At 40.5% G+C, this 12,513-nt stretch overlaps 1 protein-coding gene and 1 long non-coding RNA gene across 15 annotated transcripts in view; both read left to right on the top strand.

Annotated features, from left to right (window-relative positions):
* The window catches only part of LOC103884333, a 30,021-nt gene extending 29,281 nt beyond the window's left edge, over positions 1-740 (top strand). Inside the window, exon 3 of the long non-coding RNA XR_646881.3 lies at positions 492-740. This is a non-coding gene — a long non-coding RNA (uncharacterized LOC103884333). The remainder of the gene's footprint in view (positions 1-491) is intronic.
* The window catches only part of LIMCH1 (LIM and calponin homology domains 1), a 341,748-nt gene that overhangs the window by 86,723 nt on the left and 242,512 nt on the right, over positions 1-12,513 (top strand). The window lies entirely within an intron of this gene.

Genomic DNA, 12,513 nt, shown 5'->3' with positions numbered 1-12,513 from the left:
ATCAGTGTCATGGAGACATTAGAGACGAATTTGAAGGTTAAATTTTTTCATTGGGCCAGGTGTGCTGACTCATGCCTGTCTGTAACTCCTGCACTTTGGGAGGCTGAGGCGGGTGGATCACTTGAGCCCAGGAGTTTGAGACCAACCTGGGCAACAAAACATGGTGAAACCCTGTCTCTACACAAAATATAAAAAATTAGCTGGGCGTAGTGGCGTGTGCCTGTAGTCCTAGTTACTTGGGAGGCTTATGTGGGAAAATCACCTGAGCCCAGGAGGTTGAGGCTACAGTGAGCTGAGATGGCCGCTAACTGTACCACTCCAGCCTGAGTGATAGAGTGAGACCCTGTCTCAACAATGAACAAACAGTGCTTCCACAACCCAACAACAAATAAATTTATTCATTGCGTTTCAAGAGGAGCGAGTGTTTTGAGAAAAGACTACGAGGACTTTTGGCAAGTTGAGTTAAATACTGATATCTGCTTCTTTAACAGGATCACCATTCTTGTCTATATCTGGAAAGAAGACAAACCTTGGGCAGCAAAATGCTGTTTTTATTATTAATGCAGTGATGTCAATCCAAACTAGATGACTATGATTCATGGAATCTTCAAGGAAAACCAAGTACTCTTTTTTAATAAAGTAATGGAGCTGGGAATTGCACATCTGCTCTTAAAAATCTGTTTTTCATGATACAGAACATATGTTAATCGTCACATCTTTTATTAAACTGAAGGAAAATTCTTGTTGAGTAGATTAATTCTGGATCCTGAAAATGCGGGACCATGGAGACGAGCATATCGAGACAAATGTCTGTCTGTCTTACCAACTTACCTCTAGAACAGTGATTTTCACACTGCTGGATGTGACCCTTACAAGGGTAATGAAATCAAGCTAGTGGGTTGGGAGTAGCATTTTTTTTGTTGTTGTTTTTGAGACAGGGTCTCCCTCTGTCGCCCAGGCTGGAGTGCAGTGGCGTGATTTCCGCTGACTACAACCTCTGCCTCCTGGGTTCAAGAGATTCTCCTGCCTCAGCCTGCCGAGTAGCTGGGATTACAGGCATGCCGCACCATGCCCAGCTAATTTTTGTATTTTTAGTAGAGACAGGGTTTTGCCATGTCTGCCAGGCTGGTCTCAAACTCCTGACTTCAGGTGATCTGCCTGCCTTGGCCTCCCAAAGTGCTGTGATTACAGGAGTGAGCCACCACGCCCAGCCTGAGAGTAGCATTTTTAAAAAATGAAATGGAGTGAAAAATGCAGAGTACATTGAATGTAGGAGGTTTTGGGAGCTTTTGCATTATTGTTTTCTCTTGTGTGTCTACACAAAGGTGTCTACAGTCATGATGTAGGAGGTACCTTTCCTGTATTTCTTCTAGAGCTCCAGCTTTAGGTTCGCTTTAGGTTGGCTGGACCAGCAAAATCCCACCCCTAATTGGAGAGGTCAGGCTGACTGGTTGAGGCTAGAGTGATGTCTGATAGAGAGGGCTCGAAGACTCAAGCACAGCTTTTGAGTCTCTGATTCTGCAGTTACATTATACCTGCAGGTTCAGCTGCCTGAGCTTGTCTGTTTCCTTACAGATGTTTATCATAGTGCTCTCTCCTTGGCCTGCACTGACCCAAGAATCAGAAGCAGTATGTCAGTGCGTAAGGAAGCATAATTCATTAATTCTTTTTTTTTTTTTTAAAGATCTTTTTGGTAACAGTTTTATTGAGAAATAATTCATATACCACACAATTTATCAATTTAAAGTGTGCAAATCATGCTTTTCAGTATATTCACAGAACTGTGCAACCATCACCCACATCAATTTTAGATTATTTTTATGACTTCAGAAGGAGACCTTGTAGCCTTTAGTTATCATTTCCCAACCTTTTCTTTCTTGGATTGAGGTTGCAGCCTCAGCGGATACCTTGAGAGAAAAGATGAACTTCGGCATCTATAGGCTGATATGGTGATCTCCACACTTTATTTATTAACTCTTCAGTAAAAAAGTTTTTGAGCATGTACCCCCAATTTACGTAGATAGAAGTACATTTGTTAACTTCTATTTCAGGCTTTAAAAAAAAGAAAAAACATCTGTAAATGATATATGCCACTGTACTAATATAATATTATATTATCAAACACACAGAGTTCAGCACTTAGTAAAAAAAAAAAAAAGCTGGTATTTGCTCCACACGCCCCTGTGACTCAGCCTCTGTGGGCCTCCCTCCCATTTTGATGGCCTTCAGTTAGCATGTACAGGCCCAGTTTGGTCTGGGCTCAGCTGACCCCTGGACCTCTCTCTCATCCCCTGGTACCCTCCCAACCCACTCCTTGCTCTCTGGCCTTGCAGAACTCCAGACAGTGCTCCCAGATGCTGGCTTTTCTCTCCCGATACCACCCCACTATCTTGACTTTCTCTCTACGTGGAATGTTCTCCCTGTCCCCGTCTTTCTGGCTAACTTGGTCTAATTCACACAGCATATGCCCAGGTTTACCTCTTCTGCTAGTTTTCCTTACTCTCTGAAGCCCAGGTAGATGGACCTACCTCCTTTTCCCCTTAACAGCTATACCTGTTTATTTTAACAATGTATTTATTTGTTTGTATCCAATTTTAGGCCCCAGGGATTGGACTCGTACATTGCTTACATTTTCTCCCCCACCTTCTCTTTCTCTTACTTTCTTATTACAGCAGTGTTGACAAGTATATTCTCCCATATACATGAATCTTTGCACTTTCCCGCATGTCTTCCTAGGGATAGATTCCTAGAATGTCGATGCCACTTTTTGATCATAGTTTAAAAAAATCCAGAAAAATGGGTTGAGACCAGATTGTGAAGTGACTCGAATCTCAGATCTCCAAACATTAAAGCTTACTGATTGGGCACTAATCACATGAGTGTGCTAGAGCTGCTGAAACAAACTACCACCAAGTGGGTGGCTGGAACAACAGGATTTATCATCTCAGCAGTTCTGGAGGCTGGAAGTCCAAAAGCAGAGTGTTGGCAGGGTTGGTTCCTTCCAAGGACTGTGGGGAAGGATCTATGCCAGGCCTCTCGGCCTTCTTCATGTTCACCTGACATTTTCCCCGTATGCCTGACTGTGTCCCCAGATTCCCCCTTTATGATGGTACCAGTCACATTGGATTAGAGGCCCACCTTACTCCAGTGTGACCTCATTGTAGCCTAACTAATTACATCTGTAATGACCCCATTACAGATAAGGTCACATTCTGAAGGTACTGGGGGTTACGACTTCATATGAGTTTGCGGAGTGGCACACAATTCAATCCATGACATTGATTGACACAAAATTGAAGTTATATATTATTAGGGAGATTTGCTACATTTATAATGTCGAATCTTCCTAATTAGGAACAAGATATATTTCTCTTTTTAAGATTTATTTATATTTATTTTATTAAGTCAATTTTATAGATTTATTGAGTTTGGGGCCTTAGAAAGAATATTTGTAAAATGGGATCAGACCAGGAAGAATATGGGTAAGCCACATTAGAGAAGTAAGAGAATGGAGTGGGGTGACTGGCATGTAGTTGGCACTCCATGAGTGTCTGTGGAGTAAATTTACTGCATGAGTAGAGGGAATCAAAGGTAAAGAACATTTAATTTTGCACCGTAAAAGTTGTAGGGGATGATGGCCAGGTGTGGTGGCTCACGCCTGTAATCCCAGCACTTTAGGAGGCTGAGGCGGGCAGATCACTTGAGGTCAGGAGTTCAAGACGAGCCTGGCCAATGTGGTGAAATCCCGTCTCTACTGAAAATACAAAAATTAACTGGGTTTCAGTGGTGGGCACCTGTAGTCCCAGCTACTCTGGAGGCTGAGGCAGGAGAATTGCTTGAACCAGGGAGGCAGAAGTTGCAGTGAGCTGAGATCATACCACTTCACTCTAACCTGGGCCATAGAGCAAGACTCTCTCTCTCTCTCTCAAAAAAAAAAAAAAAAAAAAAAAAAGTTGTGGGGGATGTTGCTGTACAGTTTGGGTACTTACATATTTGAATTTGTCTAAGATTGTCCTTTATCAGGACAGATTTTCTCAATTTGATAATTCCCTTTGTGTGTATGAGTCATCATAGAGAAAGTGTAGAAGCTGAAATACTATTACGAGAAAAAGAATGCATAAAATAAACTCATTACTACCAAGATCTCCTTTTCCTTCTTTAGTCTTTAGAAATACAGATGATTGAAAATTTACGTTACGTGGAAAAAATAAGAAACACCCTAAAAAGGTAATTATTTTATTTTTATTTATTTATTTTTTGAGATGGAGTTTCACTCTTGTTGCCCAGGTTGGAGTGCAATGGCATGATTTCGGCTCACTGCAACCTCCGCCTCCCGGATTCAAGCTATTCTCCTGCCTCAGCCTCCTGAGTAGCTGAGATTACAGGCATGTGCCACCACACCCGGCTAATTTTTTTTTTGTATTTTTAGTGGAAATGGGTTTTCTCCATGTTGGTCAGGCTGGTCTCGAACTCCTGACCTCAGGTACTCTGCCCGCCTCGGCCTCCCAAAGTGCTAGATTACAGGCGTGAGCCACAGTGCCCAGCCTGAAAGGGTAATTCTTTTAAAACACTTTAATTTTTATGGTTGAAAGAAGGCTCACAGATCCCCCGTCCTGCTATACTCTGTTGCATTTCCAACTCTTGAGAGTCTTTTCCTCCCCCAGGGCCTCTCCTGTCTCTCTTCTCCCCCATGGAGTGCTGGTTCAGGAATATTTGAGGATTGGCCTACTGTGCAAATACTCAGCATTGCGTCTTTCATCTCAAATCCTACAACTGAAAGCAGAAACATTTTACGTTTGAAAGAATGGGAAACCTTTGCAATTCACAGATCTGCAGTTCCCGGTTTCAAACACTTGCCTTGATGTTTGTTACCTCATTATAGTCCTCAGTTAAAACCTCTACCTTCAGGGTAGCACTGTGAGCACTGTGTGTTCAATTATTGCATTCTTTCCTTTTCTTTCATCTTTTTTATTCTGCACAAAATTTCATCCCTTTAGCTAAGCTCCCACCTGCCGCATCTTCTTACCTTTTTTCCAGATATCTCCATGCTGGGAAGCCTCTGCCAGTTGGACTTGTTTCTCAGGGGAGGCTTCATTCACCACTTTGCCTCCTCATAAGCCCTAGGCACACTTTCTGGATAAATTCTTTCTTCTTTTCTTTTCAGGATCAAACAACTCAGCCCCCGCTTGGCTCTTCCCCTAGGCTCCAGCTCTAGTCCGTAGAGCCTCTCCCCACTGCCCTCCAATACAGAAAGAATTGACAAAAAGGCAAAAGCATGTTTTGCTACTATGGCAACCATGCCCAGCCACATCTTTCCCTTTTGAAGTTCCTTCGTTATTTTATTTATGTAAAGTTATCGAATAAAGCTGAGCTTCATGCTTTTAACCATTTCCAGCCCTCGTTTGAAGACTTGGCCTTATTTCCTTTCAAAAGCCTTTATTATAGCTGTTTGGTACATGAATTTCTTCATCACGGATACCTAGAATATTTTCCATCAATGGCCCCTAGAGCACTTCATCGTCTCTGGATGTACAAGTCCCTGTGTGAGAGGTGGTGCCTCAGCTTGTCATGCACTCCCAGTTTGAAAATATCTTTTGTCAGATTTGTGGGTGATGAATTGGCTGTAAATCTGAAATAGGGTGGTATCTTTAAAAGTGTGGACTTACATGTGATAACTCACTTTGGGATATGAAGTGAAATGTCTCTACTCCTAACAATGGTTGACTTACAAACAGCTTTCAGGAATTGCTTTGATTCATATTATTAGTATGAATGAAGTTATTCAGAAGATATAGGGCAGCACATAATTGTGTACAGGGGATGGAGAGGACACAGATCTCTTCTAATGACATGATTAGGGAATTTGAGGTCACTTCTTTGGGGTGTCCACTGAAGCGAGAATTGTAATGTCTTTATACGGACAGAGTAGATTAATAGACACTGGAGACTACAAAAGGTGGGCGGGTGGGAGGGGCTGAGGGTTGAAAAATTACCTATTAGGTACAACGTTTACTGTTCCAGTGATGGGTACACTAAAAGCCTAGACTTCACTGCTATGCAGTATATGCATGTTACAAACCTGTACTTGTATACCCTAAATATATAAAAATAAGAAATTTAAAAGAAAGAATCTTATAAAACTTTTAAGGTCATGTCATAGGATTCTCAAGTCCCTTTTATCACTTTTACTCCAAGTAGATTTTTCACTCTTCTTTAAATATCTCCAGGGTCTGAGATGATCCCCCTTTTTCGGGGATCACATTTCATCTTCGTCTCCTAGTAAGATAACTTTTTCTGAGTGAGCCTGTCTTTCTAAGGTCTGTCATTGCGTTAGCTTATTCCTGGGTTTTCAACCATTTAAATTCCTCAGGCAGTATGCAGACATTTGCACTTGTTTTTATGCAGCTGGAAGAAACAGGGGAAAGGAATGTTGTGTCCAGGCAAAGCCATGGCAGCATACATCCAAGTAATGCTGAGATGAAATGCTGACTTGTTGACTCACTCAACAGACATTTACTTATATAACTTGTGGGGCATAGTGCTGGATGCTGAGTACTTACAGATAGTTGGTGTTTTCTGGCTTGAAGAACTTCTTTCCAGGGGAGGAAGTATGTATAATATATATTAGATGCTCACTCTATAACCCTCCCCAATTCCATTCTGTTTCCCTATTTAGAAGCAACCACTAGCCTAAATTTGGTTTTTATCATTCCCATTCATGCTTTTATATTTTTACTACATATATATGTATCCATAAACTATATATAAAATTATTTTGCATGTTTTTGAACTTTATAGAAATAACACACTGATTATGTAATCCTGCAACCTGCTTTCTATGCCTCTGAGATTTACCCATGTAATTCTCGTTTATAATTTTTCCTACAAGTTTTATTGTGTGAAAATAATATTATATATTCATGTCATCACCTGTTAATAAACACTTAGGGTGTTTCAATATTTCACTGTTGTAAACCTTGTAGATTGAGCAATCTTGCATGTCTTCTTGTGCAAGAGTTTCTCTAGGTGTATCTGTATCACTGTTGAGTCAAATGATTTGTGTTATCTTTAGTTTTGCTAGATTTTGGTCAGTTGCTCTTCAAAGTGATTATGCCAACTTATCCTTCTACCCGTGCTATATTTGAGTTTCAGTTCCCTGCATCCTCATCAACACTGGGCTTTGCTGTATTTTTTGATAACTGCCTTTATGATATTCTCATAGCTCCCTGAACTTTGCCTTCTCATCATACTTGTTTAATGCCCTTGCCAGTCTGTAGACTCTAAGAGGCAGGGATGGTGCCTGTTTGTTCACCATTCCACTCTCAGGAGTTTCTGAAATCCAGCACCTCCTTCCTTTCTTCTACACTGCAAGGCCAGTTTCACATGCCAAATCTTCTGCAAAGCCTTCCTCCATCCCTCAAAATCAGATGGCTCTTCCTTTTTGGGGGACCTCTGTTGTTAATAGCAGTTTTGGTGCCTCTTTAATGTTCACCATGTCTTATATCTAAATGTGTACTTTTCTGTTGCCCTCAATAGATTAGCTGGTTCTCGAGGGTGGAGAAGATTTTCCTCATCTTTGCAGCATCCACGGTACCGGTGCCATGTATGTTTTAGGTGCTTAATAAATATTTGAGTGAATACTTCAGTGCCTGCTATGTTCTGGGAAATCATTCACACCCCTCTTACTTGATGATACTTAATGCTGTTGCTGACACAAAGGATATGTACCTAATGTAGGTTGTTTATCGGTGGCCAGGTGGTGCTCTAGAAGGACTGCAGCAAACAAGAGGACTTTTCACCCCACACCTGCCCCAGTGCTGGGATTATTCAACCTCTTCATCTTTGTCAGTGGGTTAGGGAAAAAATGGTAATTATGAGATACTGTATATATAGATACACATGCACATATACAGTTGACCCTTGAACAATGCAGGGGTTATGGACACTGACCGCCACCTAGTCAAAAACCTGTGTATAACTGTTGACTCTGCCCAAACTTAACTACTAGAAGCCCACTGTTGACCAGAAGCCTTACTGAGTCAGTTAACATATATTTTGTATGTTATGTGTATTATGTACTGTATTCTTACAATAAGCTAAGAGGAAATATATTTACTGTCCATTAAGTAACAGTGGATCATCATAAAGTCTTCATCCTCATCGCCTTCACATTGAGTAGGCTGAGGAGGAAGAGGAGGGGTTGGTCTTGTTGTTTCAGGGGTGGCAGAGGCAGAAGAAAATTGACACGTAACTGGACTTGTGAAGTTCAAACCTGTGTTATTCAGTGTCAACTGCATATATGTATTTCTTTTGTGAGATTTCTGTTTATATCCTTTGCTCTCTTTTGGGATAATTGTCTTGCTTGTATAACCTCTTTCTACATTAAAGGTATTAATACTCTCTTATTTTGCTAGCTTATTTGTTATCTAAAGCTTGTTTCTTTGGATGGATCTCCAGCCTGAATGCCTCCTTTCAACTCATTTCTCTGAAAGGAATAGTCTTCCTTTTTCCACCCTTCTGTTCCTCTTCCATCTCCTTCCCCTCTTCTACCCTTCTCTCCTTGCCCTGCCGCCTCCAACATTCTTACCCTGGTCAACACCAACTTATCCTTCCTATCTAAGTTTAAATATCACTGCTTTGGAGAAGCCTATCTGGTCCTCCCTTCCTACTTCATGTCAATCAATCTCCCTGTGCCCTGTTATTCTCTTTCAATGCCCCCCCCACCACCACCACATTATTCTCTCCCATAACTGCCTTCATGCTCCCTTCATGGCTCTCACCATCATTAGCAGTTACATGCACATGTAATGTTTTTATCCACTGCTATAATGTAAATCTCTTCCAGGACTGGGATAAAATCTGGTAAATAAGGGAGTGGGTAAATTAAACAGCCAAGTCATTCTTTTTGATCACTGTGTTATTAAACTAAAATGATTTCTATTTCATTAGTTGGTAAAGAAATTGTTTAAAGACTTCCACTTGCACTCTGAAAAGATTTTATGTTTGCTAATGGAAATTAATAAAAATGGAGTGTTTTTCAAATGGGTGGATGATGGGGGTGGGAGAGAAGGAGAGAGAGAATGTGCATCTGGGAGCAAAACAACTGCATATTTGAGAGTAGGTGTGGCCAGCTGTTCGTTCTATGCTGGAGGATGCCGCACCCCTCCTGCTGTGTTTCCCCAAGTAAGCTCTGGGAGAAATCTGTAGCATTCAAACAGTCCCCTGAGTATGTGTCACAAGTAGTGTATCTAGTGGCAGTGCACATTTCACAGCTATTGCTAAAAGATAAAGCAGAGACGCAAGCTATGCAGGGCACGTCAACATTCATTGCAAGCTATTTTCTAGAAAGCACTTGTGAATCTGATCTGATTATTAGGCTGTTTTCAATGCATGCTAGGTATGGTTTAAGGTCAATCCCATGCTCAGTGGTGAGAAGATGGGAGATCGAAATCCTGACCTTCTCTGATTCTGCATTAAATGCTTTGATGGCACAGAAAATGTATACCTGAGGGTTTTACAGCTGTGCTTGTGTGCGTGTGTGTGTGTGTGGTCAGATTTCATGAAAACATGCTTCTTTGACTGATTAGTTGGGGTTATTGACATGAATACCATAGATACAGCCATAAAATGTACTGTATTTCTCTATGGGTTTGACTATTATAAATATTTATGTGTAGTTTAGAATGCAATTTTTCCAGATTAAAAGGAAAACAATAGCAGATCGTTCTGAAAGATGAAGAAAGGGAGGCTGCTATCAATTATAGTGTTTAAAAGTATGGCTTTAGATAAAAGGATGATGTGTTATTTAATGTATCAAACAATATTGTGAGCAAATTCTGGTTGATCACATCTGGGTGTGTTCCCCTTAACTGTAAAAGGAGAGGGGTGAGCCAGGAGTGATTAGTTTGGAAACGGTCCAGGGGCAGAGAGGGTGGGGCTGAATTGTATAGAGTGGGGAGCGACACTGCTCAGCTTGGCTTTTACAACTCGGAATGGGTATTTGAAGAGGACACTGCTTTTATCCTGCTGGGTGCAAGGTCAGCTGCAGATGCTCTTTCATTGTTTCTTTCTAATCAACTTCTAAGAATGTGGCTTAAATGTTCAGCTATTTCCAGGTGGTTGGCATCATTTACTGAGTCATCTGCTAGAGTTATTTCATACACTGCCTAAAATGACTCAAAAAAAAAAAAAACCAAACAGCTGTACTGCAAACATGCTGATGAGGACCTCTGCATTTAGTTGCTTCGACTCAGCACACAAATTAATTTAATGTTCTGAGTTTGGTGACTTACTCAGATCCTAAATTGCTACTGCTGTGGTTAGTCTGTAATGTCAGGAGTCTTGTTAATCATGGTAGTTATTAACCTGTTGTTAAAGAAAGACTCTTCGACCTCAGACAAGATATACAACGGTGGTACCTTCTGACTTGATACTAACGCATAACAAATCTCTTGTTCCTTTAAAATAACTAGTAAAATTACTTACCTGGTTAGTGAATTTGCATTTCAACATTCTTTTATTTCCAATTTTGTTTAACTCCTGGATGTGAGACACATTGTTTTGTTTGTTTGTTTTGTTTGTTTGTTTTTGCCTGCATGAGTCCTTGTAATACCAGTGAAACAGGTAGATCATTATCTTTGATGGCAATAGTGAGTTTGTCAGTGAGATGATTTGGCCTATTGAGGTTGTAAAACTTATGACTCCATAGCTGCATGAGCTTTAATGGCCATTTTCCAGAAACATGGCTAGGTTTATATTTCTCACACAGCTTAAATTTTAGGTTTATGTCAATTTTTGTTTTTGGCCTCACCCTGGATAGTTTTATTTGCATCTTTGTTGCAAATTTTCTCATTTTTCTTATTATGTTTGATTTTTGGGGGGTACGTGCACGTGTGTGATATTTTCATGCCCAAAAGAGCAACTGCAGATTCCCTGGGTACACCAAGTAACATGCCTTGTCTTAAGCAACTAATTAGACAAAATTGCTTTTTTATCAGACTCGTCTAGATTTAAAACAATATTGTATGCCCTTGACCATCTTCTTTGACCAGTGGTGCAGTTTTGACAGAGACACTAACGCAGAGGGAGGGAGGAGATGCTGCCTTTGTCAATGGGCTGCTGCTTTATAACAAACCATCTGCTCTAGTTATTAGGTTGGTGCAAAATAATTGCGCTTTTTAGCATTACTTTCAATGGAAAAACATAGTGGCTGAAAACAATGACAGCATTTATGTCGCTCACAGACCTGCAATTTGGTCGGAGTTCTGCAGGGCTAGCTTGTCTCTGTTCCACTCACTGTCAGCTGGGTCAGCTCAGAGGTTTGGGGCTAGAATCATCTGAAGCTTGTTTGCTCACATGTCTGGTGGTCGATGCTACAGGTCAGCGGAGAGTCAACCACCGTACCTATACGTGGCCTCTCCATGTGGCCCGGGCTCCCTCACAGTATGAGGGCTGGGTTTCAAAGCGCAAGGACAATATTCTCTTGCTATGTAAGAAGGAGAGTACATCCAGCAGTCTCTGTCACGGAGGCTAAGACCATCAGAGCTTGAGGGCACAAAGGGAAATTCTACTTGGAACCTGGCATATTAAACCTGAAAATTCAGAATTTATACTTTGGTTAGATACAGAGAAAATGCATGTGTGCTCTCTTCAGTAGATATAACAAATCTCTTGAGTTTATTAGATACATAGCTCTCAATTTAGACAAGTTTTCTGAAATATATACCTTAATTTCTCAATTGGCAATTCATTTTATCTGCTTTCACATTCTTACTGACATTATTCTGCTTGTAATAAATGTGATTATCTTGTTGAATAGGTATAGGCAATTTATTTTCTGGAGGCCTATAGAAAGAGACCTAGAGGAGAATTATGGATTGATATTTTTATATAACCTAGGGAAATTATGTGGATTTTAACTGGGTCCATTATACCATCGGTTTGAGAGGTGATGTGATATTAATAAGGAACTAACTTTTTTTTTTTTTAGCATTTTGTCTGTTCTAGGCACTGTTTTAAGTACTTTACATAAATTGCTCGTTTAATCCTCCGAATAGTACTGAAGCAAGTAGTTTTATTATTTTTATTTTACAAGTGAACAAACAGTGGCCCAGGGAGGCTAAGTAGCTTAGCCCAAATCATAGAGTCACTCAACGCTGGGGCTGAGTTAGAACATAGGCAGTTGCGCAGTTTGGCTCTGGAGGCCACATCCCTGACCAAGGTGAAGGTAGGCTTTGGACAAAGTCGTGGCCTTTGACTTTCATTTCTTTTCAGAAATCACATGATGCTGCATTTGTGAACAGTTACACAAATCCATTCAAAAAACATTTGCAAATCATCTGACTGGAGATTTTAAAAAAACCTTAAAATATCATCTTTGCCTTCAAAGACTTTATTATTTAGTAAAGGTAAAATAAGAACATAACTAGACTATAAAGCAAATAATGGATAAATAGATGAGGAACCATGAAATGGGAAACTTCAGGGAAGGGCAAAAAAGAGAAAGATATTTTG

This window comes from Papio anubis, chromosome 3 (assembly GCF_008728515.1).
Source record: "Papio anubis isolate 15944 chromosome 3, Panubis1.0, whole genome shotgun sequence".
NCBI classification, from domain to species: domain Eukaryota; kingdom Metazoa; phylum Chordata; class Mammalia; order Primates; family Cercopithecidae; genus Papio; species Papio anubis.
This window is presented reverse-complemented; position numbering and strand designations above follow the sequence as displayed.